This window comes from Nicotiana tabacum, chromosome 17, assembly GCF_000715075.1.
Source record: "Nicotiana tabacum cultivar K326 chromosome 17, ASM71507v2, whole genome shotgun sequence".
Classification (NCBI taxonomy): Eukaryota; Viridiplantae; Streptophyta; class Magnoliopsida; order Solanales; family Solanaceae; genus Nicotiana; species Nicotiana tabacum.
Window position 1 is genome coordinate 81,302,103 of NC_134096.1, and position 11,217 is coordinate 81,313,319.

An 11,217-nucleotide genomic window follows, 5' to 3' on the forward strand; every position below is an offset into this window, starting at 1 on the left:
GAAAATAGCTCCAACGACACAATCCAAGAAAAGAACTTTAAGTTTCCATCACGCGTGTGTCTCAAACTGAGCAAGAATTTGGGTACTGAAAGTAGGGTGAAAAAGAGATGGGAAATTCCAAGTGAGATTGTAGTTCATGGAAGCACAGAGAGTGAGAAATCTCCACTAAGAATTATTGTGAAGCCAGATTTGCTTCCGCGAATTAGGATTGCTCGGTGTGTGAATGAGACTCCTAGGGATTCTGGACCTGCTAAAAGAATGATAGAGTTGATAGGAAATAAATTATTTTTCAGTAGTGATGAAGATAAGGAGCCATCTATCTGTCAAGTTCTAAGTTTTGCAGAGGAAGATGTTGAAGAGGAATAATATGTAATAAAGGGAGCTGCTAACTCTTTTCATGCTCATTGTAACTGGTTCACAAGCTCTTCACGCCCATTTTTTTCGTACGGCCTGTAGGTACAATGTGTATTTCTTTCAAGTTACATTATGTACTTTTAGTGGCGTACGCATGAGTTTTTGTAAGCGGTGTCACCATTTTAGACGTGAACAAATAAAAAAATTACTGTAATATTTAAAAAAACAATCAGAAAAAAAGAAATAACAAAACTTACAATGCAACATCCCTCCAATTTTAAAAATGTATTGTGCTAGTCAAGTAGTACAAAAGTATCCCTCCAATTTAAAAAATGTGTTGTGGTAGTCAAGTAATACAAAAGTATTAAAACATAGAAAGAAGCTACGCAGGTTCGAACTCACGGCCCTGCATAGATATCTTCTGACTTTGACCAGATAAGCTAGACGCCTTTGTGTGACAAGTGGTGTCACTTATTTCATTTTACCGTTTTCTTGTTTTTTCATTTGAATTATATACGAATAATTAGTAAATATTTTCGATGAAGCGGTGTCACGTGACACTGCTTGGGCAAAGGTAGATCCGCACTTTGAATAACTCATGACATGTTTCATGTTGTCGTGTGGCATTGGACGTTAAAATACCGCGAGATAAAATAATCAAGTTGTACCCGAAAGAACTATCAGCATATTTGTAACTTAATAGTGAATTGTGTTCGAGGAAGAAGAATAATAGTATGGGTTGTATTGAAAGAGAGCATTTGGGCTGAATTGATTGAAGAGGAAAGACATAGATGAAGAGAGAGAAGAAAGAGAGAATTCTCTATTGTGTTATTCAAAAAATATAAGCCACTCTCTATACACATGTATATCCATTATTATTTATACTACCTACTCACTTAATACAATTAATTAGCTTAACTACTCAACTAACCATAAAACTAAGTCTAACTAACTCTAACGAACATGTACAACTCCCACAACCTATGTACAAGTATTGCTACTACTATTTCTTTCAACACTCCCCCTCAAGTTGGGTGATGAAAAATGCTAATCATCCCCAACTTGCAAACCATCTCACTATGTAGCTATTTTCCAAGTGCCTTGGTTAGTATATCTGCAATTTGATCCTTGCTGGGAACATAAGTTGTTTTAATCATGCCCTGTTATAGCTTCTCTTGGATAAAGTGGCAATCAATCTCTATGTGCTTTGTGCGCTCGTGATACATTAGATTTGAAGCAATCTGTATGGCTGCCTTGTTGTCACAATACAACTCCATAGGTAAATCAACTTGCATTCCTAACTCCTCCAGCAACCCATGTATCCAAGTTAGCTCAGCCACAATATTGGCCATGCTTCTGTACTAAGCTTCTGCTGAGCTTCTTGAAACTATGCTCTGTTTCTTGGATTTCCAAGAGATCACGGAGTCTCCAAGTTTTATGCAAAAGCCTGTAACAGACTTCCTAGTCACTGAGCAGGATGCCCTGCATCACAGAATGCAGTTACCTTCCTACTATGTTTGCTACTCATCAACAAACCTTATCTTGGATAATTATTGATATATCTCACTACCCTCAAATCTGTATCATAATGGGACTGTTTTGGTGCATTCATAAACTGACTGAGAACTTGGACTGCATATGAAATGTCTGGCCTTGTGATTGCCAAATACAAGAGTCTCCCAATAAGTCTCTGATATACTATGATGTCTTCAAGTTCTGTGTCATGTTCTTGTATACTAAAAAGTTTATCATATTCCACACTAGTAAGTTTCATGTTCTGATCCAAAGGGGAAATGCTTGATTTAGCTCCTCCTAGGCCACATTCTAACACAAGCTCTAAGGCATACTTCCTTTGGTTCATGAGGATTCCCCTGTGTTACCTTGCAAACTCAATACCAAGGAAAAACTTTAGTTTTCCCAAATCTTTCATCTTGAAATTGTGATTCAATATATCTTTGGCTTCTTGAATCAGAACCTTATCATTTCCTGTGATCAAAAGGTCATCAACATAAACCAATATAATCACTATGGCACTCCCAGTTCTCTTAGTGAATAGTGAATGATCTAGTTTGCTTTGGTTGAAACCAGACTCTATGAGAGCTGAGGTGAGCTTTGAATTCCATTGTCTGCTAGCCTTTTTTAAGCCATAGAGGGATTTGAGTAGTCTACACACTCTAGTCTCCCCCTGAATACCAAACCCTTGAGGCAATGACATGTAAACTTTTTCTGAAAGGTCACCCTGGAGGAAAGCATTATACACATCCATCTTAAGCAAAGGCCAATCATACTGAGCAGCTAGAGCAACAACACTCCTGACTGTGACCATCTTCACCACATGTGAGAAGGTCTCATGGTAATCCAAACTCTTTTGTTGTGTGAACCCCTTGGCAACTAATCGAGCTTTGTATCTTTCCATAGTCCCATCAACCTTGTACTTCACCTTATAAACCCATTTGCAGCCAATTGGAGTCTTGCCTGCAGGTAAATCTACCAACTCCCAGGTGTTATTATCAGTGAGGGCCTGAACCTCAAGTTCCATAGCCTGTACCCAATTGCTGTCTTTAACAACTTGTTCAAAAGTTATAGGTTCAATAATGGAAGAATAAGAAGTTAGACAGGCTTGATAAGAAAGTGATAAAGAAGAGTAACTGGGGGAGGAAGAAATGGGATAAGGAGTGGAAGTGAGTTTGACCTGATGCACATAATCAGTTAGCCACAAGGGAGGATTAGATGTCCTAGCAGACTTCCTCAGAATGACATCTGAAATGTGAGTGGTCTGTTGCTCGATGGGAGAAGGTGGTGAAGGAGGTGAGGGAGTAAGGTTAGGTTGCATAACATGAGATGGAGGTGATTGTGAACTAGAGGGTTCTGGTTGTGCTATGAGGGGTTCTGGAGTTAGAACAGAAGTTGGAGGTAAACTGGGAGGTACATCATCCCTGGTAGGAAATGTATCATCATAAGAAGGAATAGAAGCTGGACTAGGAAATGTAAGAGTTGAGTTAGGGAAATGTGACGGTAGAAATGTGGACTTGGGATGTCTAAAAGGAAATATGGTTTCTCTAAAAGAGACATCTCTGCTGACAAAAAAGGTTCCTGATGAAATATTGTATAGTTTATACCCTTTTTGAGTCTCTGAATAACCCATGAAGATTGCAGGAATGGCTTTAGAAGAGAACTTGTTTGTGAAGCATGGTGTGGTTGCATAACACAAACAACCAAATACCTTAAGGTGAGTAAGGGAAGGTGGTAGACCATGAAACAACTCATAAGGAGATTTCCCTGAAAGAACTATAGAAGGTAATCTATTAATGACGAAGGCAACTGTAAGAACACATTCTCCCCAGAATTTCAAAGGGGCATGGGCTTGAAACCTAAGGGCTCTAGCCATTCAAGTAGATGCTTATGCTTTCGTTCAGCCACTCCATTTTATTGTAGAGTGTGCCCCCAAGAACTTTGATGTACAATTCCAAGAGAAGTGAAAAGAGTTACACATTAAGCATTGAAAAATTCAAGACCATTATCAGATATAATGATCTTGATAGAAGCAGAAAATTAATTCTTAACAAGTGCAATAAAAGACTTGATTAACAAGAACACATTACTTTTCATTCTCATCAAGTAGATCCAAGTCATCCTAGAGTAATCGTCTACAATGGTAAGAAAGTATCTATATCCATTATAAGTACATTATCTATATGGACCCCACACATCCATATGTACAAGTTCACAAGGGGTTACAATTTTATTATGACTAGTAGGAAAGGGGGAGCCTAGTTTGCCTTGCTAAAGGACAGATATTGCAAGACAACTGTTCATTATTCAACTCATGGTGTTTTAGAAAGTGAATTTTCTGTAGAACTGCTACTGTAGCATGGCCAAGTCTTTGTTATCATATAGAGCAGTGATCTGAATATTTTGATGGAGGGCTAGCAAAGGTTGGAGTAGAGGCTGGAACTGTAATAGAAGAAGAAGCAGTACAGGAATTTGTAGTAGGTATTATTGTATTGAATGCTATGGCTGATGACTGTTCAGGTGCTTTGACAGGTGATGGCTTCTTGGGAGGTTGAAGTATGTAGAGGACATCCTTCTCCTTACCAATACCCCTCACCTTGTCAGTGCAAAGGTCCTAAAAAATGCAAAATTCACGGAAGAATAATGCACAACATTTCAGCTCTTTAGTAAGTTTGGATACTGATAACAGGTTGTATTTTAAATTTGGAACATAAAGCACATTACACAATTCAAGATCATCAGAAAGAGTTAGTGACCATATATGTGTTACAGATGTAATATTTCCATTTGGTAGATAAACTTTGCTAGTATTGGGAAACACAAGAGCAGATTGATTTAAAAAGTCCAGGCTACAAACCATATGGTTCGAGGCCCCAATGTCAATTATCCAGGAATTACGTTCAGAACCTGCAAGCAAATAAGTATCAAGGAATTCTTTTATACCTGCCATGTTAACCTTGGCTTCTGCAACTGCTAGTTTATGGCTGATCAACTTCAAAAGCTGATTATATTGCTCTGAGGTGAACATTGGCATGCTGCTAATCCCTGATGATCCACTTGCTTCTGGTTCTTCAACATGACTGACATTGTTAGCTGAATGTCCTTTGTTACCTCCTGAACTTTGTGGTTTATCATAGGTTCTCCTTTTGTTGAATTTGTGATTGGGTGGATATCCCACCAACTTGTAGCAGTTTTCTCTCCTGTGTCCTTTCATATTACAGTAATCACAGTATTGTCCATTGTTTCTTTTGAACTTGTTGTTTTGTGTGACAGCTAGAGCTGTAGGATCATTCAAGTTTATCTGTTGTAGTGTTGGTGTAAGTTGTGATATCATGTTGGACTGAATCCTTTGGCTTTCATCCTGCATTATCATATTGTAGGCTTGATTGAGGACTGGTATACTACAAGATATCAGACTTTTAGTGGCGACCAAAGTCGCTACTAAAGACCACAAAGTCGCCACTAAAGACATATAGTAGCGACCTTAGGGTTGCTGCAAGTACGACCATAACTAAATATTTTTTGGGACGACTTCTTATGGTCGCCATTTGTAGCGACTATAGTCGCGACAAATAGAAAACAAAAACGCTACAAAAAGAGTTCCACAAAATAAATTTTTGATAAGTTGCCACTGAAGGGCCACATTTAGTGGAGCCTTAGTCGCCGCTAAAACCTTTATACTTTCTGTGGCAACTCCGGTCGCCACCAATAGCTTGAGATTTAGTGGCGACCTTGATCGCCATAAATTCTAATTCTTTCTGTGACAAGGATCTGTCGCCACTAAAACCTATTTTTTCAACTACAATAGCCAAAATTCTAATATATTTCCATCAATTGATACCAATATTGAAAGTACCCAAAATTATTCAACAACCAATAAAAACATATCTCAAGTCAGAATATTATAAATACTTTCATGAATAATAAGTTAGTTAAATATATACAGAATACTTCATTGTTCATTGTCATTCTACACTTATACATACGAAAAAAAATCAAAAATAGAAGAATAAATGTCTTCAAACTCCTCCTTGGTCAACGCCTCTTGTGGTTGTTTAAGAACCTTATCCCTGTTAATAAGGAAAAATAACACATTATCACTTTGAAATAAAAAATACAAGCTAACAATGATTAACAATTCAACAAATTAAACTAATGAAAGGACGAATTCCGCAGAGGCAAAACATTTACCTTAAGAAAGCCCTCAGTTTTCCACAACCAAACTCTAGTCTGAAAGAAGAAATTGTAAGGACAAGCTTATGGACTAAATCATATGATTAGTAGTAACCATAAAACATCAAGAACCAAGCCAAAGAAAGGGCTACACTCTACTCATCCTTCAGCCAACTCCAAAACCATCAACTTACATAGAGAAATTTTCAATTCTTTAAAACATCATCTCAATCCGTACAAATACTGCACCAAGACAAACCAGCAGAAGGAAATCTGCTTTAAAACTTCATTTTAGCCCTTTAGAATCAAACCATTATCATGTAATTTACTTATCTTTTTTTAGGTTGGTTACCTTGTCCTTTTCTCACAGCTGGAAGTGTGGAAGCAAAGGAAAATGCAGCAGCAACCATCTTTAGTTTGTCACTTAATAATAATAATAATAATAATTAACAATATAGTAAAAATATCGAATAAATTTTAATATTAAAGATATTGCAATATGTTTAAAGATGTTAAGCAATGAAAAAGAAAAATACTTTAATTAATATTGTTCAATTTACAATAGTCGTCATGGAGGTTCCGCCTGTGTATCCCGGACCTGCATCGCTAGAGCTACTGTTGCTACAGGCCAAACATAGGTCTTCGTACATATGGGAGGGGCAGTGTTTGGCCCAGACATTCCACGCTAGACGGATAGACGATATGTGGGACTTTCTTAGGGCCCACCCACTCCATCCCCGTATAGTCAGATGCCTTCGAGATACGAGTTTCTATAGGATCATAGAGATCGGCTGGTTGCAGTTGGACTGGTCGTTGATCACAGCTATGATAGAGCGGTGACGACCGGAGACGTACACATTTCATTTACCCATTGGCGAGGCTACCATCATGCTTCAGGACATGGAGGTTCTTTATGGGTTGCCGGTTGATGGACATCCTGTAGCTTACCCGCATGCTCTCACTGAATATACGGGATTGCAGTACCTGCAGATGTTGCATCGGCTCATCGGTTTCCAGCCAGCGGAGGAGGATGCATTAAGTGGGGCCAGTCCTTTCCAGTTGACGCTCGTCCGGCTACATCTGGAGGCGATGGATGCAGACATTACATATGATACACCGGATCTCCATATCGACTAGTACACGAGATTGTTGATGTTGCTTATATTTGGTGGGGTATTATTCCCGAACACTTCGAGAAACCTAGTCAGCTTGAGATTTCTTCATCATCTTGAGCGGCTAGATGATTTACCTGGTTACAGTTGGGGTGCAGCTTTTTTAGGTTACTTGTTTAGGTAGATGTGCCGGGCGAGCATGGGCACCTATCGAGACGTTGCCGGATTTTTGTCATTGCTACAGGTGAAAACATAGTCAATTATTTTCATGATTATAACATACATAGTAAGAATATACCTTAAATTTTACGTCCACATTGTATATTGGGTTTGATCCTGGGAGCGGTTCCTGTAGTTGCAACCACCTCTACCACGCATCGTTTCGGATGCACCACCTCCACCGTTTCTCTCTTTAGCTAGGAGGTGGGTTAATAGGCGAGGCTACGGATGCGAGGTCGAGGCTCGACATAATCTCCCCTATTACAGGGATTTGTTGGATTTACTGGAGGGGGCGCATGTACATGTATACTTAAGTTTACTTGGCCTGACTTTATATGTGTTGCGTTTACTCAAGATTCATATTTTTACTTAATAGTTCATATGGAGGCCATACAACGACGAACTAATAGCTGGTTTGCCTGATTATTGCTCGAGCGTCCGAGTTATGTAGAGCTCTTCCGTCCCATTGATGTATCTCGATATTGTCGAGCATCATGCCACTAAGCGAGTCCTTCGCCAGTTTGGTCGACTGCAGCTTGTACCTACTCCGCCCGCTTGGCTTAGGACACATTAACAGCGGGATGATCGTTCAGGGTTGACCAGACATACGTGGCCTGGCTAGAGGTGCAGATTGAGATTTGGGACTGTCGGCATGACCTAATTCCACCACCCCATCCACTTGAGCATACAAATGGTGAGCATGAGTATATAGGATGGTACCGCAGCATTACCCGACTTTTTGTCGGAAATCCCGTTCATAGCGCTGGTGATCGGTACATTCCATACGCCGGGAGGCATGAGGCACTGATATGTTATACTTACTTATAACGTTAACCTAGCGTTCTGTAATTAATATTTTACATGTTGTGCAGGCTATTGGCTTACATCTGTTCTACCAGTTAGGACTGCAGATGCAGCAGCATACCGGTGAGGGAGCGGCAGTTTTGCACGAGTATGGCCGCCAAGTTACAGATCTGGCTTCCCGGACATTGAGGCTAGCCCGAGATGACGAGCGCTTAGGACACGAGGCTGATTATAGGTCACCAGAGTAGTACCATCGTGGGCACGCAGTGGAGCCTGAACGTGGTCGACGTGGCAGGCGTGCCCAGAGAGAAAGAGGTGTCCCACGAGGTCGTGGGGGTCGGCGAGGACGTGGTCCCCAGCAAGGGGGTGTTGAGCCACCTGTTGAGGATTTTGGAGACCACCCTGAGCCAGACGATGCTCCTCATGATATGCCATCATTCAGCCTTCAGCTGACGCCAGGGACTTCGCAGGTGACCCCGTCAGCTCCATTGTTGATCGCGGGCATGGCCATTACGCGACATGAGTGGGATCAGTATTTTTCTGGTCCCCCAGAGCCATCGACGGTTGCTGATGATCGTCCGACACGAGATGTGCATAGTGGGCGCCGACTGAATTATGGGTCATCATCGAGGGATGTTGAGGATCTATCACAGGCGCATGTAGGGGGTGTTCATGGTTCGGTTTGGGTCGATTTTTCCCTAAAAGGAAACCAAACCAAGTAAGTCGGTTTTTCAAATATTGGAACCAAATCAAACCAATTAAGTCAGTTTTTTATCGATTCGGTTTTTGTCGGTTTTTCGGGTTTTTCGATTATTTATCGATTTTTTTCTTAAATATGAGACATACACTACCAAACGCATATTCCGGCGACTACAGTTTCAACGTAACACTATCAAATCAATTGCTTTTTGAGAAATCTATCATTTACCAAGATATATTGATGATAATTGAATCAAATAGTGATGAATAATTTAAGTACTCAAGTAAAAATCAATAATTTTTAACATGAAATAAATTCTTGTACTTAACAAAATAAAACTACCAATCAAACTAGAATATAAAAGGCAAAGAATTAGATTATTATAATAGCAAAGAACTAGACTAAAAATACAAATGACTAATATGTACCATAAAATTTTAGATTTTTTTATATAAAAATATACATATATATAGGTGTAATAATAATTTAAATAGCTACTTTTATAGTCGGTTTGGTTTAATTTTTTTTTATTAAAACCAAAACCAAACCAAATTTTATCGATTTTTAAAATTTAAAACCAAAACCAAATCAAACCTTAAAAGTATCGATTTTATTGATCGGTTTGGTTCGATTTTCGGTTTGGTTCGATTTTTTAATTTTTTATGAATACCCCTAGGCACAGGTTTGTTTGTATTACTATAATTTTTTTTATTTCATTGATTAGTCATCAATATCTAAAGCGTTTTTTTTTAAAGACATCATCCTCGCCCGTCACGGAGGCCACTTTCGATCCTGACGTGCGTGAGACGGATGATTATATTCAGGAGCCCGCCGAGTCCATGGTAAGACCATTAATTTTTTTTAGCTAACACATACATTAGTAATATATATTTCATATACTAAAATATCTTATTATTCTGTAGGTTACTGCTGGACCGACGACCCCTTATACCGAGCGTGCCAGCCTTACCGACGATCATGCTGCATCGCATCCTCCGATAAAAAGGCGACGTGATGAGGATGATCCTGATAGTGTAGCCGGGCGGGATGGGATGCGTCTCAGGCCAGCTAATACTTTAAAGCATACAGGTTGTGAGACACATTGACATTTTTTATTATCTGTACATATGACATTCAGTATATAATAGCAACATTATTTATGTTTTACATTATTTGCGCATGTGTTTTTATTTCTCGGGTTATTTGTTAGTTTAATACTACAACACAAAATAAAAAACGACAACTTAACATAATTTAAATTCGGTACAATTAATGAAAATACATGACATGTAAAACATAAAGATAAAATACCATACTCAATACATTCATGTGTTTGTTTAGTCATTATCACCCATTATTCTGTGCTTCAACCACTTAAATTGCTCTTCCAACCTATTTTTTTCTTCTTCTCCCTTTTTTAGTTTCTCCTGTACTGCCGCAAGTTGTTATTGTAGTTTAAAGATCTGGAGTTCGTATTCACCTGTCATATTCCAAACATACTGCAAACATGATTTGTAGTATTCCTGGTTAATGGGTTCATCATACCATTCTTCAAATCTACATTAATTTCCGTCTTACCAATGAGGATTATAACACAATACTATTAGTTAACATGTTATATAAATAATAGTAACAAATATTTTTTCCAAAACAATAACTTACAAGTTGTTGACATATCTAGCGTCTGCGCCCCACATTACTATTTGACCAACATGGTTTCAAAATCGTATGTTTGTCACAATAATACCTTGGTACGTTATTGCGTCCAGACATTTCTTAATATGAGAAAAATGACTTGAAGGATATTTAACGAACAAATATTTCGGATGTTAACGAACAAATATTTAACGAACAAATATTTCAAAAGACTTGAAGGATTCTGAATGGATTTTTACAAAATTCTGAAACTCTTTAAATAAGGAAAAAATTGATATATAATGCCTTAAATATGCGCGCTATACCCAGTTGAATTATTGGTCTGTCAATTAAGTATAGAAGAATTATGAGTGAGCCCAACTTTTACGTATAGCGCGGTATTTCACCGCGTTATACCCTGTAGAATTACTGGTGTGTCAGTTAACTCTAGAAGAATTATTGGTGGGCCCAATAATTAAGTATTTCGCAGTTATTCACCGCGCTAAATCGTAACGGACAAACGTGCCGTTAAGGTATAGCGCGATAAATAACCGCGCTATACATATTATGGTGGCAAGTTTTTTTCCCACACCGGAGCTTCTTTTATCACCCAGTACGCTGCCGACACACTTAGAGACATCTGACGAAAGAAGTACACAACCGATACATTCATCTACCCACTGATGTAAACTGTCAGCTCCATCATTT

At 38.7% G+C, this 11,217-nt stretch overlaps 1 long non-coding RNA gene across 1 annotated transcript; it reads right to left on the reverse strand.

Annotated features, from left to right (window-relative positions):
- Positions 1–5,751: 5,751 nt before the first annotated feature.
- LOC107778707 (uncharacterized) lies at positions 5,752–6,373 on the reverse strand. Its single transcript, XR_001646436.2, has 2 exons — positions 6,058–6,373; positions 5,752–5,936 (listed from the first exon to the last, which is right to left on the reverse strand). It is a non-coding gene; the product is annotated as an uncharacterized LOC107778707 (long non-coding RNA).
- Positions 6,374–11,217: the final 4,844 nt, after the last annotated feature.